This window comes from Taudactylus pleione, unplaced genomic scaffold (genome assembly GCF_031769625.1).
Source record: "Taudactylus pleione unplaced genomic scaffold, aTauple2 ptg000551l, whole genome shotgun sequence".
NCBI lineage: Eukaryota > Metazoa > Chordata > Amphibia > Anura > Myobatrachidae > Taudactylus > Taudactylus pleione.
In genome coordinates, this window is record NW_028284953.1 from 3,381,144 (window position 1) to 3,399,542 (window position 18,399).

At 46.7% G+C, this 18,399-nt stretch overlaps 1 pseudogene across 1 annotated transcript in view; it reads right to left on the reverse strand.

Moving 5' to 3' along the window:
• LOC148483108 (cytokine receptor common subunit beta-like) overlaps nt 1-16,202 on the reverse strand; it is a 181,939-nt pseudogene extending 165,737 nt beyond the window's left edge. Inside the window, exon 1 of the transcript XR_015871788.1 lies at nt 16,114-16,202. The product of XR_015871788.1 is annotated as a cytokine receptor common subunit beta-like (transcript). The remainder of the gene's footprint in view (nt 1-16,113) is intronic.
• Nucleotides 16,203-18,399: the final 2,197 nt, after the last annotated feature.

Here is an 18,399-nt window from a genome sequence, read left to right on the forward strand (position 1 = left end):
GAAAATTATTTTTTTTTTGGTTTGGACTGGAGTGTACTTTGGGGGTTACAGCACCCTTTAACGGTCAAGCCAGCCGGCCCTTTACTTATGACACAGGCGCACGCTTGGCACTACTTTGTTGATGCACGTGCGGCTACTGCGCACACAATTCACAAACACAGAAAATTATTTTTTTTTTGGTTTGGACTGGAGTGTACTTTGGGGGTTACAGCACCCTTTAACGGTCAAGCCAGCTGGCCCTTTACTTATGACACAGGCGCACGCTTGGCACTACTTTGTTGATGCACGTGCGGCTACTGCGCACACAATTCACAAACACAGAAAATAATTTTTTTTTTGGTTTGGACTGGAGTGTACTTTGGGGGTTACAGCACCCTTTAACGGTCAAGCCAGCCGGCCCTTTACTTATGACACAGGCGCACGCTTGGCACTACTTTGTTGATGCACGTGCGGCTACTGCGCACACAATTCACAAACACAGAAAATATATTATTTTTTTAGCACTTGGGGGGAGCACCCCTGATGGACAGAGCACCCCCTGGACAACACTACAGCACCCCTTTAGGACTGGGACACTGCACAGGACTTTGGAGTGGACACAGCCCCTATGGAGAACTGACTGCACAACACAGTCCAGCCAGCCCCTATGGATTTGAAGTAGTGGACACAGCCCCTATTAACAACAGCAGCACAGCACAACACAGCCAGCCCCTATGGACTTTGAAGTAGTGGACAACAGCAGCACTACACTACACTACACTACACAGCCCAGCCAGCCCTAACTCCCACCCTCCCTCTTCACTGTCCACAGCCGAGTGAGAAAATGGCGCCGACGCGGGTACCTTATATAGGATCCAAAACCCGCGAGACTCGGAAGGCGGGATGATGACGTTTTGCCTCGATTTCAGATCCGAGTCAGGCGGGAAAAGTCGAGCCTGACTCGGATCGGACTCGGATCGGGGGGGCTCGGGGGGGTTCGGATTTCAGAAATCCGAACCCGCTCACCCCTACCACAAACCTTGGTCTGGAACTGTTAAGCGTCCCTACATTCCCACAGTAAATGCCAGTAAGCAGCATTGGAGACCGCACATCTGTGACAATGTGAATCATTCCTGAGACAGATATGAAAGAGGCTGAGAGGGGTGTAGTATATTCTAAGAAGAACATAAAAATGTGTTTGTTGGTATCCAATGCAACACCGTAGTGTCCTGAACACAACCAAGCATATAATCCTCAATGAGGGCCCTCAAATTTTCCTTTTTAGCGACAATAATAAACCCTCTGAGGAAAATTGTGAATATAGGACGTCATTCAGACCCGCTCGCGAGGGAAGGTCGCTCGCAAGCGGGTCGATGTTGGGCGAATGCGCATGTGCACGACGGAGGGAGCTCGGGGTCTCGCACCAAAGGGGGCGTGCTGTCGATGGTGAGTGACAGCATGCCCCCTTTGGTTGGCGTGCCGGGGGCGTGGCTGCCAGACGGAGGCGTTCCCATGGGAAATCCTACCGTCTGAGTCCGGCCCCACTGACATCAGTAATGATGTCAGTGGGAGTGATTTTGGCTCTGATAGAGCCAAAATCACTCCTGGGCTTGCGGAAGCGAGACCCTACCGCAGGGTCTCGTCGCAAGTCCGATGGTCGCGATGGTCTTTGACCATCGCGACCATCATCATGGACGCTCGCATAAGCTGTGGGTGGTAACCCACAGCTATGCGAGCGTCCAAAAGGCCGCTCCATGTTTAAATAGGATGGCCCTGATTCAGAGCGAGCGCTCTGGTCAGAGCGTTCAGCTCTGAATCAGGCCCATAGAGTGTAATAAAAAAACTGAGATAGTTTTTCGCTCTAGTAAAAAGTTTCTTAATGAGCAAAACTGAGAAGAGTCCCCAAACTGGGCACATCAAGCATGACGCAGTTGAAGATAATTAAAAAATAGTGAGTTGGATCATGTGTGGAATTTGAGTTTTTGGGGTATATTTTCTAAAGTGAGAGTTTTTAGAAGAGGAGATGTTGCCCATAGCAACCAATCAGATTCTAGCTATTATCTTCTAGAAGGTGCTAGTTAAATGTTAAGTAGAATCTTCAATAAAGCCGCACTTTAGTAAATTTACTCCTTAATAAAAGAATCTTGTTAAACATGGCCCAATGCATTCACCCCATAATGTGGCCAAAAAACACTGCCCTTAAAGCTGCCCAGATTGGGGATTGAAGTCTGACGGTTAGTAATGACAGCCAATTTACCTATTATTTTATAGCTTGTACTTGATAAATGCTACTTCAAAGCTGATTGGTTGCTAAGGGCAACTTCTTCACTGGTTCACTTCTCCACACTTTTCACTGCTTGATACATCGACTCCTGAGTGTGATCTCTGACATCAACAACTCCTCCTTTCCTCTCTGTGACCACAAACACCTCTTTTATAGCATCTCCCCACCCCATCAACACCTCACTCTTCTAAGGCAGAGCTCACCAAAAGAAACCTGATTCCTCTTGGCCTTACTACCCTCTCCTCTCTGGACCCACAACTCTATTGCACCACCATTCTTTCCTGCCCTGACTGGCCTATCACCTACATTCACAAACGTACCTTTGTTTTCTGCACCAGTGCCACAGCCATGACTCTAATGCTGGGTACACGCTGGCAGATATATTGGCCGATCAATATATCTTGTGTGCGTTGGTCAGTGTGTACCAGCATTGTGCCGTGTGTACGGGTAGTCAGCCGACTGCCCGCACACTTGCTGATGAGGCAGCGGGTAGGGGACGCGACACGCCCCCCAGCCAGCGGAACCCACGGCCAGGTGACAGATGTTGGTTGTTTAGTGTGTATGAACAAACATGATCTGCAGATATTTTGGTTAGGTGTCTACCCAGCTTAAGTCTGCAACAGTCTCCTCTTCAAATGTGGTAATCCAAATGAACCCTGCAAAAATGCTCTTGCACTACTGAGCATCTCTGGAGAAGATTGTATTCTTGTGCGACATAGTTCAATTCATATTAATTATCTGTTCCTCCAGCTCTAGTCTTTTACTAAAGAGTGCTACTTTGAATCTCTAATTTCCACCCATTTCTCAAAACTTTATCACCCTTCTGTCACTATCAACTCTCTCCTCTGCCACCCCCTCCCCTCAACCCTCTCCGCTCTTGACATCACCACCAAAATTTAGTTTATCCAATACAGAAACTCTTCCCAAAAGGCATCTTACACCACTTACCCTCTCTGGCCAACCCGTCTTATCCACCTTATTACTATCGCCAGACTCTCTTTCCACTTTCTCCCTTGTCTCTACACCCTTGCACCACCTCTGATCACTCTCCTTTGATATCTGCTCCCACCTTACCACTTCCTCAACCTATTGCTTTCTACTTGTACTTTCCATTTCCCCTTCAAGCCCTTGTTTCCTTCATTCTCAAAAAACCTTCCCTTGACCTCATTTCACCCTCCAACTACTGGCCTATCCATTTTCTTTGCATCCAAGCTTCTCTAACAGGTATTCTAACCATCCTCCTTCCTATCATACCCTCCCTGAATCACTTTAATCTGACCTTTGCTCTCTACACTCCATGAAACCACCCTCACCAAAATCTAATCACAGCTTCCACCTTAATAACATGTCCAAGATCAGGCCCTTTTGCACCTTGGAAGGAACTAAACTCCTATTCACTCTATCCTTATCTCTGGCCTCTCTATATCCAATCTCTCCCCAATGTAGTCTCTTCATAACACTGACACCTGACTTATTTTTCCACTGTGCTGCCTGTCTCTGCCAGTGTCTACACTGACTACCAATTCTCAACAGAATCGAGTTCAAACTCCTCACCCTTACCTACAAAGCCCTCAGACATTCTCTTCCCCCTCCATAACTATCTTTATTTCGTCTCACATTCCTGCACACACTCTCCGCTCTGTCAATGACCACCACTTCAGCTGACGGAGATTTCCTGGCCTTTTTTGTGCATGTGCGGAGCCCGGCTTGCGTGACCTCATGGACACGCAGATGATCCAATACTGCGTCCTAGGACACAGCACAGATCAGTAATGCATGCAGTAGGCGAGACTCCTTCTACTGCATTACCATATTAGTGCTATTGCACCTGCTACCATGTTAGTACTTGCGATAGCAACTCCATCCACTGCTGAATCTGGCCCTCCGACACCCAGGGGTAAATTTACTAAAGTGAGTGTTTTTAGAACTGAGTTTTAGAGGAGATGTTGCCCACAGCTACCAATCAGATTCTACTTAACATTTAACTAGCACCTTAATAGCTAGAATCTGATTGGTTGCTATGGGCAACATCTCTTCTAAAACTCACTTCTAAAAACTCTCTCTTTAGTAAATTTACCCCCTAGTGTCTACTATGCTTCAATGGTACAAATTAGGGGTGTGCACCGGCCACGTTTTGTGTTTTGGTTTTGGATCTGGATCTTTCTTCGTGTTTTGGATCTGGATTGGTTTTGCCAAAACCACCCTTCCGTGTTTTGGGTTCTGGGTTTTGTGTTTTGGATCTGTATTTTTTTGAAAAAAAAGCATAAAAACAGCTTAAATCACAGAATTTGTGGGTTTTTCTGCTCCTATGCAATTATTAACCTCAATAACCTTCATTTCCACTCATTTCCAGTCTATTCTGAACACCTCACACCTCACAATATTGTTTTTATGGCCAAAAGATTGCACCGAGGTAGCTGGATGACTATGCTAAGCGACACGAGTGGGCGGCACAAACCCGTGGCCCATCTAGGAGTGACACTGCAGTGGCAGACAGGATGGCAGTTTGAAAAACTAGGCCACAAACAGTACATACTGCAAAGAAAAAAAAGAGGTGCAAGATGGAATTGTCCTTGGGCCCTCCCACCCATCCTTATGGTTGTATAAATAGGACGTGCACACTTTAACAAGCCAATCATTTCAGCGGCTGAGTCTGCCACATGACTGTGGCTGAAATGATTGGTTCGTTTGGGCCCCCACAAAACAAGCTGGCAATTAATGTGTCCCTGCACAAACTGACTCTACGGAGGCAAGATGTCGTCCTCATCCTCCTCATCCACCGATTCCTTGGATAAAACAAGAAAAAGGGATTTAGGTGTCCCTTACGGTCTTAGCCAAAGTTTCTGAACTTGACAGTAACTTTTTATGAACGCGCTGCAGGTGTCGCATAAAGGAGGATGTTCCTAGGTGGTTAACGTCCCTACCCCTACTTATTTCACCTTTACATATGGTACATATGGCAAGACAGTTGTTGTCCGGATTTGGATAGAAATATTGCCAGACCAAAGAGGTGGAATGTTTGGTCTTCTGCCCAGGCATGACCGTGATGGGCTTTTTCATCCCACGGACAATAACTGTCTCCCCCGGAGCCTGATTTAAACAAACCACATCACCATCAGAATCCTCCTCGCCAACTTCCTCCTCAGTGCCAGCTACACCAGTATCCTCATCCTGTTGTACTTCAACAGTGACATCTTCAATTTGCATATCAGCAAGTGGACTGTGGGTGCTCCTTTCAGCACTTGCAGGGGGCATGCAAATGGTGGAAAGAGCCAACTCTTCCCGTCCAGTGCTGGGAAGGTCAGGCATCGCAACCGCCACCACACTTGGACTCTCCTTGGGGATTTGTGATATCTTCTTATAACGCACAGTTCTTCGCTGTGCTTTTGCCAGCTTAACTCGTTTGATTTTTTTAGCGGGAGGAGGGCTTCCATCGTCATGTGAAGCTGAACCACTAGTCATGAACATAGGGAAAGACCTTAGCCGTTCCTTGCCACTCCGTGTCGTAAATGGCATATTGGCAAGTTTACGTTTCTCTTCAGATGATTTAAATGTTTTGTTCAAGGTCATTTTCCTGAACTTTGTCATTTGGGATTGTATGTGCCCTCTACTATGACATTGGGCATCGGCCTTGGCAGACGACGTTGATGGCATGTTATCGTCTATGTCATGACTAGTGGCAGCAGCTTCAGCACTAGGAGGAAGTGGTTCTTGATCTTTCCCTATTTTATTTTTATCAGAGAAAGTTTGGTCCTCCATTTATGTTGTATTGATATATACGTGCGGCTAAGGCGCCCACAAACACAGAAAATAATTTTTTATTTTTGTTGGAGACTAGTGCACTTTGTGGGTTACACCACCCTTTAAGAAATGAGCCAGCCGGCCCTTTATTTATGGGACACAGGCGCACGCTTGGCGCTGCTCCTTTGTTGATGCACGTGCAGCCACAGTGCACACAATTCCCAAACACAGAAATTTTTTTTTTATTTTGTTTGGAGTGCCCTTTGGGGGTTACAGCACCCTTTAGCGGTCAATCAAGCTGGCCCTTTATTTATGGGACACAGACGCACGCTTGGCACTACTTTGTTGATGCACGTGCGGCTACTGCGCACACAATTCACAAACACAAAAAAATATATTTTTTTATTTTGTTTAGAGTGCCCTTTGGGGGTTACAGCACCCTTTAATGGTCAAGCTAGCCGGCCCTTTACATATGATACAGGCGCACGCTTGGCGCTGCTCCTTTGTTGATGCACGTGCGGCTACTGCGCACACAATTCACAAACATAGAAAATATTTTTTTTATTTGTTTAGAGTGTACTTTGGGGGTTACAGCACCCTTTAATGGTCAAGCCAGCCGGCCGTTTACTTATGACACAGGCGCACCCTTGGCACTACTTTGTTGATGCACGTGCGGCTACTGCGCACACAATTCACAAACACAGAAAATATTTTTTTATTTGGTTTGGAGTGTACTTTGGGGGTTACAGCACCCTTTAACGGTCAAGCCAGCCGGCCCTTTACTTATGACACAGGCGCACGCTTGGCACTACTTTGTTGATGCACGTGCGGCTACTGCGCACACAATTCACAAACACAGAAAATATATATTTTTTTTGTTTGGAGTGTACTTTGGAGGTTACAGCACCCTTTAACGGACAAGCCAGCCGGCCCTTTACTAATGGGACACAGGCGCACGCTTGGCGCTGCTCCTTTGTTGATGCACGTGCAGCCACAGTGCACACAATTCACAAACACAGAAAAAATATATTTTTTTTAGCACTTGGGGGGAGCACCCCTGACGGAAAGAGCACCCCCTGGACAACACTACAGCTACCCTTTAGGACTGGGACACTGCACAGGACTTTGGAGTGGACACAGCCCCTATGGACAACTGACTGCACAACACAGTCCAGCCAGCCCCTATGGACTTTGAAGTAGTGGACACAGCCCCTATGGACAACAGCAGCACAGCGCAGCACAGCACAGCACAACACTACTCTGCACTACACTACACTACACAGCCCAGCCAGCCCTAACTCCCACCCTCCCTCTTCACTTCCACAGCCGAGTGAGAAAATGGCGCCGACGCGGGTACCTTATATAGGATCCAAAACCCGCGAGACCCGGAAGGCGGGATGATGACGTTTTGCCTCGATTTCAGATCCGAGTCAGGCGGGAAAAGTCGAGCCTGACTCGGATCGGCCTCAGATCGGGGGGGCTCGGGGAGGTTCAGATTTCAGAAATCCGAACCCGCTCACCCCTAGTACAAATGAGTTCTAAAAACTATTTTTTTTCCATCATCCATCCTAACTTTTCCTTCTAGCATCTCCCATAACAACTCTCCATTTCCATGTGACCCTGTTTGTGTCTACCTATTCCCCTTTAAAATTTAAATTTCAAAACTTGATAAATTGGAGGACCAGTCCCCATTAGAAAAAAAATTGGGTCTGTGGTACGTAGTGTTACTGTACTTTGCTGAACTCAGATATATGTGTGATATCTCCTACATTCAGCTCTTGGTAGAAAGCAGTTTCATATGATTTTTTTATTTTTTATTATACAGTATACATGGGGAGTAGAGCAGTTTAATGCCTCATATCCACTACATGACATTACTGAGCGATTGCACGATTACGACATCGTAATCGTGCAATCGCTCAGTAATCAGGCACAAATCACGCACATTAATGTCAGAAACGACAAGCGATGTACGCTCCCGCTGGTCATTTCCGACATCAATCATCACCCGAACATGCTGGTCAACCTGAAGATAACATCAGGTTGAGCATGTTAGGGGATGATTGATGTGCCTACACTGAACGACTGAACGTGCAGTGTAGGCACAGCACCAGACTGTGATACAACTGCACAATTACAATGTGAATGTGCCCCTTTACAGTAGAAAACTGGTGAAGTATGGTAAGTCTCATTCTCATGTGAGGGGTCTCCATACTGGTTAACCCATAATTAACACTATTCCTGGTATCCACTATTCACCACTACATCCATATAAACTTGTGCTGATTTGTTAGCTGTTCACCAAATTGTGGCACTAAAGCTTCTGCTTTCCTTACTGTAAATATGAACACATAATAAAAAAAGAATAACATTTAAATTATAAGGAGATCTTTGCTACATTGCTTGGTGCATATCCTACTGTACTAAACTGGGTTTTAGACTAGACATAGTTTACTTTCCAGTAGTGTAGGAAAAGGTGGACTTACAGTCTATGGGGTATATTTATCAAAGTTCGAGTTTACTTTCGTTTTGAAGTTTGATTTAGCTCACCTCAAACCAAATCAAATCGAAAGTACAAATCCCTCTTCAAATCCCTCATTTACTAAAATTAGATATTAGAAGCATTTTCTATATCGAAATCGATTTGGTTCGGTTTTGAATAGTGATTTGCTGTTCGATTTGGCATGTTCATGTACAAATCGAACTGCAAATCCCACTTCAAAATGAACTGCAAATACCCGACTGAAAAGAACTGCTTCATGCTTTCACTTTCAGCATGAGCAGTTCGCTTTTACACAGATACAGACATACATCAGTGAGATGCATGCATGTACCTTACTGTAACAAGCTTAGAAAGAGTTACATTTTTTTTTTAAATGATGTGGTGTCCCCCCTAAAACAGAACCAGCCCGACTTTTTATAGCCAGTCCTGGTTGTCTAAGTACAGGGGAAAACTTGCGTAGGGTTCCCCCTGTACTTAGCACAACCAGCACTGGGCTCTGATCCTGTCCTGTTTCTGGAATTACAAGGAAAATAATTTCGTAGGGTCCCCCTGTAATCTCCAGAACCAGCACCAGACCCTTTCTAGTGGGGTGCTGATGCCACAGCCAGGGGAGCCCTATCACCATGCCCCCCAGCCACAGCATCAGCCCTGACCACTAGTCAGCCCAGGCCAGGAATCCCTGGGGAGTTGAGGACCCCCCCAATAAAGGGGTCCCCCTCTCCAGGGCACCCCTAGCCTAGGCTGATAGCCCGGGACTATCCCCACCACCCCTGGGCGGAGGTTGGCGGGTTGATAGTGTAAGTGTAGTGCATTTGAAATAGTTTTAAATATTATCTTTTGCTGTGGAACTGCAGGTCCCAGCAAGCCTCCACGCATGCTGGTACTTGGAGAACCACAAGTACCAGCATTCGGGGCATTAGGTGCCCGCTGCTACCTTTAGTTCCACTGCAAAAGCAATATTAAAAAAACACAGGACACACACCGTACACAGTGTAAGTGTAATAAACATATATACACACACACATGTACTCATACTCACCTATGTATCCCCTTCTCCAGTATATTATCCATAGGGTACCTGTGGTAAAAAAACATAGTCACCTTCTCCTATGTGTGGTTCGGTCCTCTTCGGTCCAAAGTAGGTATCCCTGGTCTTCTTAAAATAAACCACGATGGTTGTTATCTCCCAAATGAAGAACTCAGACGCGGCTCTAGCCTTTGCAGAGCAATGTCTGAGTGTTCATTGGCTGAGAGAGGTCAGCCCCGCCTCTCTCAGCCAATGAACGTCTCCCTCCATTGAAGTCAATGGAGAGCCGCAGGGTAACTAAAGTATATTTTGTGGTTACCAACATTGACTTCAATGAAGGGAGCTGTTCATTGGCTGAGAGAGGCGGGGGCTGACCTCTCTCAGCCAATGAACACTCAGATACGCTCTACAAAATCAGAAGCCACATCTGAGCACTTCATTTGGGAAGTAACAACCTTTGTGGTTGTTACTTAGTGCCTGGTTCATGTTTATCGTTTTTTTTTTATTTTAAGACCATGGATGCCTGCAGGGAGAAGTGGACCACTCCAGGTAATATAGGTGAGTACTGTATGTGTGAATGTGTATGTATGTATTAAAAGTTTAATTTCATGGTGTGTGTGTCTTGTATTTATATAAACATTTCTTTACAGGTGAACTACAGGTACCAGTGGGCCCTAAATGCCCCGCATCCCGGTACTTGTGGTTCTCCAAGTACCAGCATGCGGGGGAGGCTTGCTGGGACCTGCAGTTCTACTGTAAAGACAATGTTTACACTTATTTATTTTTACACTACACTTACACTATCAACCCGCCACCCACTGCCCGGGGGTGGTGGGGATAGACCCGGGCTATCAGCCTAGGCTAGGGATGCCATGGAGAGGGGGACCCCTTTATTGGGGGGTTCCCCAACTCCCCAGGGATCCCTGGCCTGGGCTGACTAGCAGTCAGGGCTGATGCTGCAGCTGGAGGGCCCAGTGATAGGGCTCTCCTGGCTGTGGCATCAGCCCCCCACTAGAAAGGGTCCGGTACTGGTTCTGGAGATTACAGACGGACCCTACGCTATTTTTTCCCCTGTAAATCCAGAACCAGGACAGAATCAGAGCCCAGTGCTAACTGTACTAAGTACAGTGGAACCCTACGCAATTTTTCCCCTGTACTTAGACAACCAGGACTGCCTATGAATAGTCCGGGGCTTTTTCTGTTTTAGGGGGGGACCCCAAGTAATTTTTTTTCAAAATTTACAGTAAGATAAATGCATGCATCTTACTGATGTATGCATGTATCTGTGTCAATCCGTCCTGCTCATGCTCAAATCGAAAGCATGAAGCAGGTCTATTGATTTGGGGATTTGAAGTTTGATTTGAAGTTCGATTTTGTGTTCGATTAAAAATCGAATAATACTAAATAAGGGATTTGTGTGTTGGTCTGTGTAAAAGTACAGATGTTTTTCTGATGTTCGATTTGAGTGCGATTTGAGTAAAATTCGGTTCGATATTACATTCGATTTCGCCTTTAGTAAATACATGCAAAATCAAATGCAAAATCAAATGCCAAATCACTCAAAACTCAAAATTGAACTTTAGTAAATTACCCCTATAAATAATACACACATATATACTCTGTGTGTGTATATATACATATTATATATATATATATATATATATATATACAGTGTATATATATATATAATATATATATATACATGATATATTACCCTTTATTTATTTGGTGCCACAAGGGTTCCGCAGCGCCTTACAAATAGTGGAGTACGGGATGCCAGAGTTCAGGATCCCGGCGGTCATAACCCCAACGCCAGTGTCCCAAAAGGGTTAGGATACCGACATCTGTCAGTCAGTATCCTAACCCTCCTCCTGTCTCTACCCCTCTCTCCCCGCTGCCTAAACTTAACCCTCACCCCCTAGTGCCTACACCTAGCCTCCCCCCCCCAGTGTCTAATCTTAACCCTCCCCCTAGTGCCTATTCCTAACTCTAACTCTCTCCCTAAACCTAATACTTACCATTGGGACGCCAGCGCCAGGATTCTGACAGGTGTCGGCATTCTAAGCGCCGGCATTCAGGCTGTTGGGATTATAACTACATCCAGGCTGAGAGTGACCTCCGTCCTACTGCTGGCTGCCCTCGACTGTCTGTGTTTGTCCGGGCTGTCCTCACTCTATCTCTGGTCTCACTCGGTGGTTGGAGGCGGCGCCCACACTCCGGTCTGGGCACTGACTGGGCATGGGATGGGACAAGCGCGCTGCGCACAGCAGCTTCACAAGGTACCTAAACTGCACCTCTGCGGGGGATGACCTCTGCGGGGGTGCCAACCAAAGGGGGGCGCCACCCGGCAGTGCCTCCAGTAGCCAAGGGGTGGACAAATCCCTCGCCCCACAAGTGTAGGGCAGACCACAGTGAGAGCGGTCTGCCCTACACAGTTTACAAACACGCAGCCGCCAGCAGCGGCTGTGTGTTTGTAATAGCAGCCAGCTAATGAGAGTCAGACAGACTCTCAGCTGCTGCGTCGTCCGCGGAGGGAGACGGCTGGTGCTCACTAATGAGGTCCGTCTTCCGGCTCCCTCTGCAGCATGTGATGGGAGACGTCATGACGTATGATGTCTCTCCCATGCAGGAGAAGAGCGTCCGGGACTGAGCGGACAGAGGCGGTCGCGTAAGGAGCGAGGATCAGGTAAGTTTTTTTTTTTTCTTTGTGTGTGTGTAGGGGGGGCATTGAAATAGGGGGTGGCCGCTACTGGGGGCAATTTATGGGTGCGGGGGTGCCTGCTACTGGGGGCTCTGTATATGAGTGGCCACTACTGGGGACAATTTAGGGGGTGGCCACTATTGGGGGCACTCTATAGGGGTGGCCACTACTGGGGGCACTCTATAGGGTTGGCCACTACTGGGGGCACTGAAATAGGGGGTGGCTGCTACTGGGGGCTCTGTATATGGGTGGCCACTACTGGGGACAATTTAGGGGGGTGACCACTACTGGGGGCACTGTATAGGGGTGGCCACTAATGGGGGCACTCTATAGGGTTGGCCACTACTGGGGGCACTGAAATAGGGGGTGGCTGCTACTGGGGGCTCTGTATATGGGTGGCCACTACTGGGGACAATTTAGGGGGGTGACCACTACTGGGGGCACTGTATAGGGGTGGCCACTACTGGGGGCACTGTATAGGGGTGGCCACTACTGGGGGCACTGTATAGGGGTGGCCACTACTGGTGGCACTGTATAGGGGGGACTACTACTGGGGGCACTGTATAGGGGGGGCTACTAATGGGGGCAATGCAGCATAGGGGATTGCTACTGGAGGGTTACTACTGGGGGCACTGCATGGGGGGGCGCCAGTCCATTATATTGCCAGGGGCACTTGGATCCCTAGATACACCCCTGCATACACACATAGCGATGTGCTCACGATCCGACCTGCACGATTTCCCCTGAACTCTCCCCAGGCAGCTCCCCAGCAGTCTTGGTCACGATTTGGAGTAAAAAATATCCAATCTAACTTAAGATCTATCGTGCATCCAGTGTGTCCCAGATTGACAAATCTGCCCTACAGCATGGCAGATCTGGAGATTGCAATGTACGACGATAGGGGGCACGCATTGGCATCGTGATCGTGAGTGGAAACTCACGATTTGGCCATATTTTACACGATTTGTCATCACAATTCGTCGAAATTGGCCAAATCGGGTAAAAAAATCGATATATGTGTACGCACCTTAAGACCTGTCACGCTGGAATGGCAAGGGAGGGGGCTGGAATGAAGTGTGTATTATGTGAATCTTGGCCCTCATTCAGAGCCGTTCGCTATTTGCGTTCGTTCGTTCAAAAACAAGGGGTGGCTATGCAAATGATCCGTTCGCACATTGCAGTCTGTTCACACCTCTAAGTCTGAACGAGCGAGCAAAACATACGCTCTTTTATTTCTTAAAAACGCCCCCTGGCCTCTCGCACCATACGTCATGTCCGCTATTTATTAGATTAATCGAGTACATCGAACAGGATATGAACTGCTCGCTATTCTTGTGGTTGGTTTTTTCAACCGCTATTTTGCGAGCAGTTCTGAGTTAAAAAAAAACAAGTGACATGGTCATTGACGCTGCTATATTAATTATGCACACCCATAAAACGCCCGTTTTGACCTTTAAGCACGCCTGCGAACGGATCTCCACTCCCCGTTTTCAAGCACCTTCCCCTGTTACCACCCACATACGCCTCATTCTGTCACTCAAAATAGCAGGCACTCGCTATATTGCGTACAAATGTTTTTCGGCCGCACTGACTGGTTCGCGCATGCGTACTAAAAACCGTACGCATGCGCAGATGTGCGAACATCGCTCGGAACAAGCGTACTGACGCTAGCGAGTGGCTCTGAATGAGGGCCCTTGTTTTTTCAATGTGTTCAGGGCCGCCAAGAGCCAAGGCAGGCCCCGGTAATTGGGTGCGTGGCCTAATCTCGGGAGGCGTGGCCACGCCCCCTTGCCGAAAAATAAATAAATGAAAAAGATTTGCAGCGCCGCTAAGCGGTGCTGCTCGCCAGGGATGGGGGCGCTCTGACCCCCCTCAGCCCGGGGCAAAGCCAGGGGGGGCGCGATCAGTGTGATCGCTCCCCCGCACAGGCACAGGAGACAGCAGCCACGAGCAGTCTCCAACTGCAGCTCAGCACACGCTGGTTTGCTGTGAGGGGGGGGCGGCGTCGGACCCGGGCCCCCGCCGGGCCCCTCAGGAAGCCCGGGCAATCTGTACCCTCTCCCCCCCCCTCTCGGCGCCCTTGAATGTGTTTTATGTGGTTCTGGATTTAATAATGTATTTGAGGCGGATGTTGTTTTAATACGTAGTTTATGTGGCTCTGGCTTAAAATATATTTTATTGGTATATTTTACATTTGGGGTGAGCGTTCGGGCGTAAGACCCCTGGGGCTGGTCTGGCTGGGCCCCCTCATGGCATCACCATTTAATACACAGAGTTGCTTTTTACATCACATATTATGTTTGTATTTTTTTCATGTAATAATTCACATATTTTAACCCCTTTTTCCAACACTCATTAATTAGTCTTACACAGCTATACTTTACACTGCACTGTCACTCTTTTTCCATTTTTCGTGTGATGCCCTGGGGGGGTCCTGGGCTGGACATTTTTCGGGGTGCACCCCTTAGTGTTAGGGATGTGAACCCCTTAGTGTTAGGGACTGCTAGAGACAGAGAAGCCGTGACGTGGCCTAGCAGCTTCCCATGTATTTGCAAATGCATGCAACTAATATCTCTGATTTCTATGACCATATAGTCTTCATATATTGTTGCAGGTACTATTCAGTGTGATGAGGAACAATAGGGGGTTAAACCCCCCTCCTTTTTCTACCTAATATATTTTATGTGGAAGTGGTTTGTTGCAGTGTAATCCTGAAGTGGCTTTTTCAGTGTACTTTATTTGGACCTGGCTTATTTCAATGTATTTTATGTGGATCTGGTTTGTATTTTCAATGTACTGGGTTCGCCCACAACATGACTAAAAATGGGTGTGATACAAGGTCATACGCCTGCAAATGTCACAACAAAGGCATGCACATACAAATGCGGGATGGGCTTGTGACAGCTAGGCGACACCCTATGCTGTCCGTCTTTAATTTAACTACATATATTTTTCAGTGCTTTGCCTCTGACAGGTTGCAGTAGTCACAGCGGCTGACATTAGTCACAGCGGCTGACATTCTGTGGTATTTTGAGACCACGCTCCCTTACTGTGATACCACACCCCCTCGCAATGAGGCCACGCCCACTCCACAATATTACTGCTTCTTGGGGGGGGGCGCATTTTGACTGCTCGCACTGGGATCCTCAGACCCTAGAAACTGCCCTGGATAGATAGATATGAGATAGATAGATAGATAGATAGATAGATAGATAGATAGATAGATAGATAGATAGATAGATAGATAGATATTAGATAGATAGATAGATAGATAGATAGATATGCACCATGTTTATTTTTCCTTTTTTTAGGGGGGGGGGGTCACCAAATTATATCTTGCCTCCGGGTATCTGGGATGAATTTACACCACTGCTACAAGTCACATCATGTTGGGTGAGGAATGAACAGGTATGAAATAAACATTGTGAAATAAAAGTATTCCACGCTGTAAAGGAGACACCGCAGCTACATTATATCAGTATATCTGATCTTATATATAGCACAATTTCACCCATTTGTTCACAATACAGGAACTTCAATCTGTTCTAAATATAATTAAATTATGGCAAGTAGTTTTAGAACTAAAAGTCCCAGCATGGCCTGACCCCCAGTTGGGTGCACGTTCTCCAAAAATATCTTTAAAGCTACAGATACCCTATTACCTCTTCTGCCACAACACTACAGAGCTGTAAACGTATACCTGTGTAGAACTTATGGTACATCTGGATGATGCATTAGTTTATATAATACGTAAGAACAAGTTAGATACTCCAGTGTAAGACTGAGCAATGAATGTTTTTCTTATAGACATCATCATCTCTGACAGGAGTTTACTGATGAATAACCTAATTCAGCCACAGCAAAGTAAGAAATCCTACCGTATAATTATACTGCTTGTGTCCTCACCCTGCTGACCCCTCCTCTCTTCTACACAGCACAGATGACAGTGATATATATAGTGGCTCAGATCACTGTACCAGTTCTGTTGTAGTCCATCAGTGATCTGCTCGCTGATATACTGTAACAATTACGGCACCTCCCCGTTCACATGATCTTTAGTGATCTCTTCACTTCCCCAGAATTGCACTTACTCAAACCCATGATTAGGGCAGATGAATTGCTGGCCTGGCAGACTGCCCATTTCATATCCCTCTGCATCCAATGGGTGATTCACTCTTCTATCTGAGATATCTGCCAGCCCGAGGTTTTGGCTGGGAAGCAACCACCTAGCCTGAAACAAAACAATGAGCAGGAAACTTTATTCTGGCTATGAGGATACTGTCAAGAAAACCAATGTAACAGAACATAATGCAAGCCGCTGTGGCCACATAATTGTATCGTATCCCCAAGTGTCAAACATTTCACAGGGTTTTGAACATTATTATGGGGCCTATTCATCATGTTAATTATCGGGGTCTGAACGGACACCGATAATTAACATTCTAATTCGCCGCGGCCACCGGAGCAATTCAGCATTGCTCCGGCGCAGTGGCAGCTGATGTGAAATCAGTTGCCCCCGAGAGCGGCTTCACTGCTCCTTTTTGGAGCAGTGAATATTTTCACTGCTCCTGTCGGAGCAGTGACGGCGGTGCGCATGCGCACAAGAGCCGCAACGTCCGGCGGAAGGAGCCGGACAAGGGCGGAGGGTTCCGAAAGGATCCCTTCTCGCAACCCGGACCTACTCCCCATAGGGTAGAGCGGGTTGCGAACCCAAATCGGGGGTATTCGCCATCTGAAGATGGCGAATGCCCCGGCAGTCAAGCTCCGAAAATATAATATTTTCGGAGCTTGATGAATTCTGTCCCCATACTAGTGTATGGGGACAGCGGGCCATGCCGCAAGCAGAAGGTAAGTAGGAGATATCACAGATATCTCCTGCTTAACCCTCTTAATGAATGGCCCGAATACTTAATTGTCACAATTGCAGGTAAAAATTTGCTTTTTCACCTAATTTTGTGACAATTAAGTGATGATGAATAGACCCCTATATCCTGCTGTTACACTTCCAGCAATGTGCCACACACAACGGGGCTGACTTTGTACCTAGAACAAACCATGGTGCATATATATGCAGTGTCGGACAGGGGCATGAAGGGCCCACCGGGGGAATGCAGTGGTAGGGGACATGCTTAAAAGGTGTGGCCAGCCACCACAGATGCTTAGCTAACCAATAGGCAAATCTTTGTATAGTTCCTATAGAAAGGAACCAAGCACCCACGTTGATCAGTGGTATTACTCCATCAGGTAACAATGTATGATTGGAGGTCTGGAACCTGACACTTAAAGGAGGGGGGTGGGCCCTCAGGCAGTGGGGCCCACCGGGGATTTCCCCTGTTCCCCAGTGGGCCAGTCCAACCCTGTATACATGTATTGTTTATGTATGCAGGCATGAGCGTAACTGCCATAGGCACAAGGGGTTCAACTGCTATGAGCAGGGCCCTCTAACCTTTTGTGCTTCTCCTTATTTATACTTTTATCTACTCCCCACAAGGGCACCTAAAACTTGGTTGCTTACGCCCTTTTGCTTATTTGAGTGTTATGATCGCTAATGCAGCAATATGCATAAACCTTGTCTTTGTCCTGCATTGTATTGTACTGTAAGTCACTGTTTTTTTTTTCACATATTTATGTACTTTGTAATGCGCTGCGGAACACTTGTGGCGCCATATAAAAAAAGGATAATAATAACGTGAAATACACATTTTTCACTATTGGGTGGTACATAAGGGTCTTTACAAACTTTTGCAATGTGGCCTTCAATTACCTAGTTACGCCCCTGCATGCAGGGTAAATACCGGCTGCTTTGCATGTAGCATTTGACATAGGGGTGTGCACCGGCCACTTTTCGTGTTTTGTGTTTTGGTTTTGGATCTGGATCTTTCTTCGTGTTTTGGATCTGGATTGGTTTTGCCAAAACCACCCTTCGGTGTTTTGGGTTCTGGGTTTTGTGTTTTGGATCTGTATTTTTTTTTAAAAAAGCATAAAAAGCTAAAATCACAGAATATGTTGATTTTTCTGCTCCTATGCTATTATTAACCTCAAAAACCTTAATTTCCACTCATTTCCAGTCTATTCTGAACACCTCACACCTCACAATAGTGTTTTTATGTCCAAAAGGTTGCACCGAGGTAGATGGATGACTATGCTAAGAGACACGAGTGGGC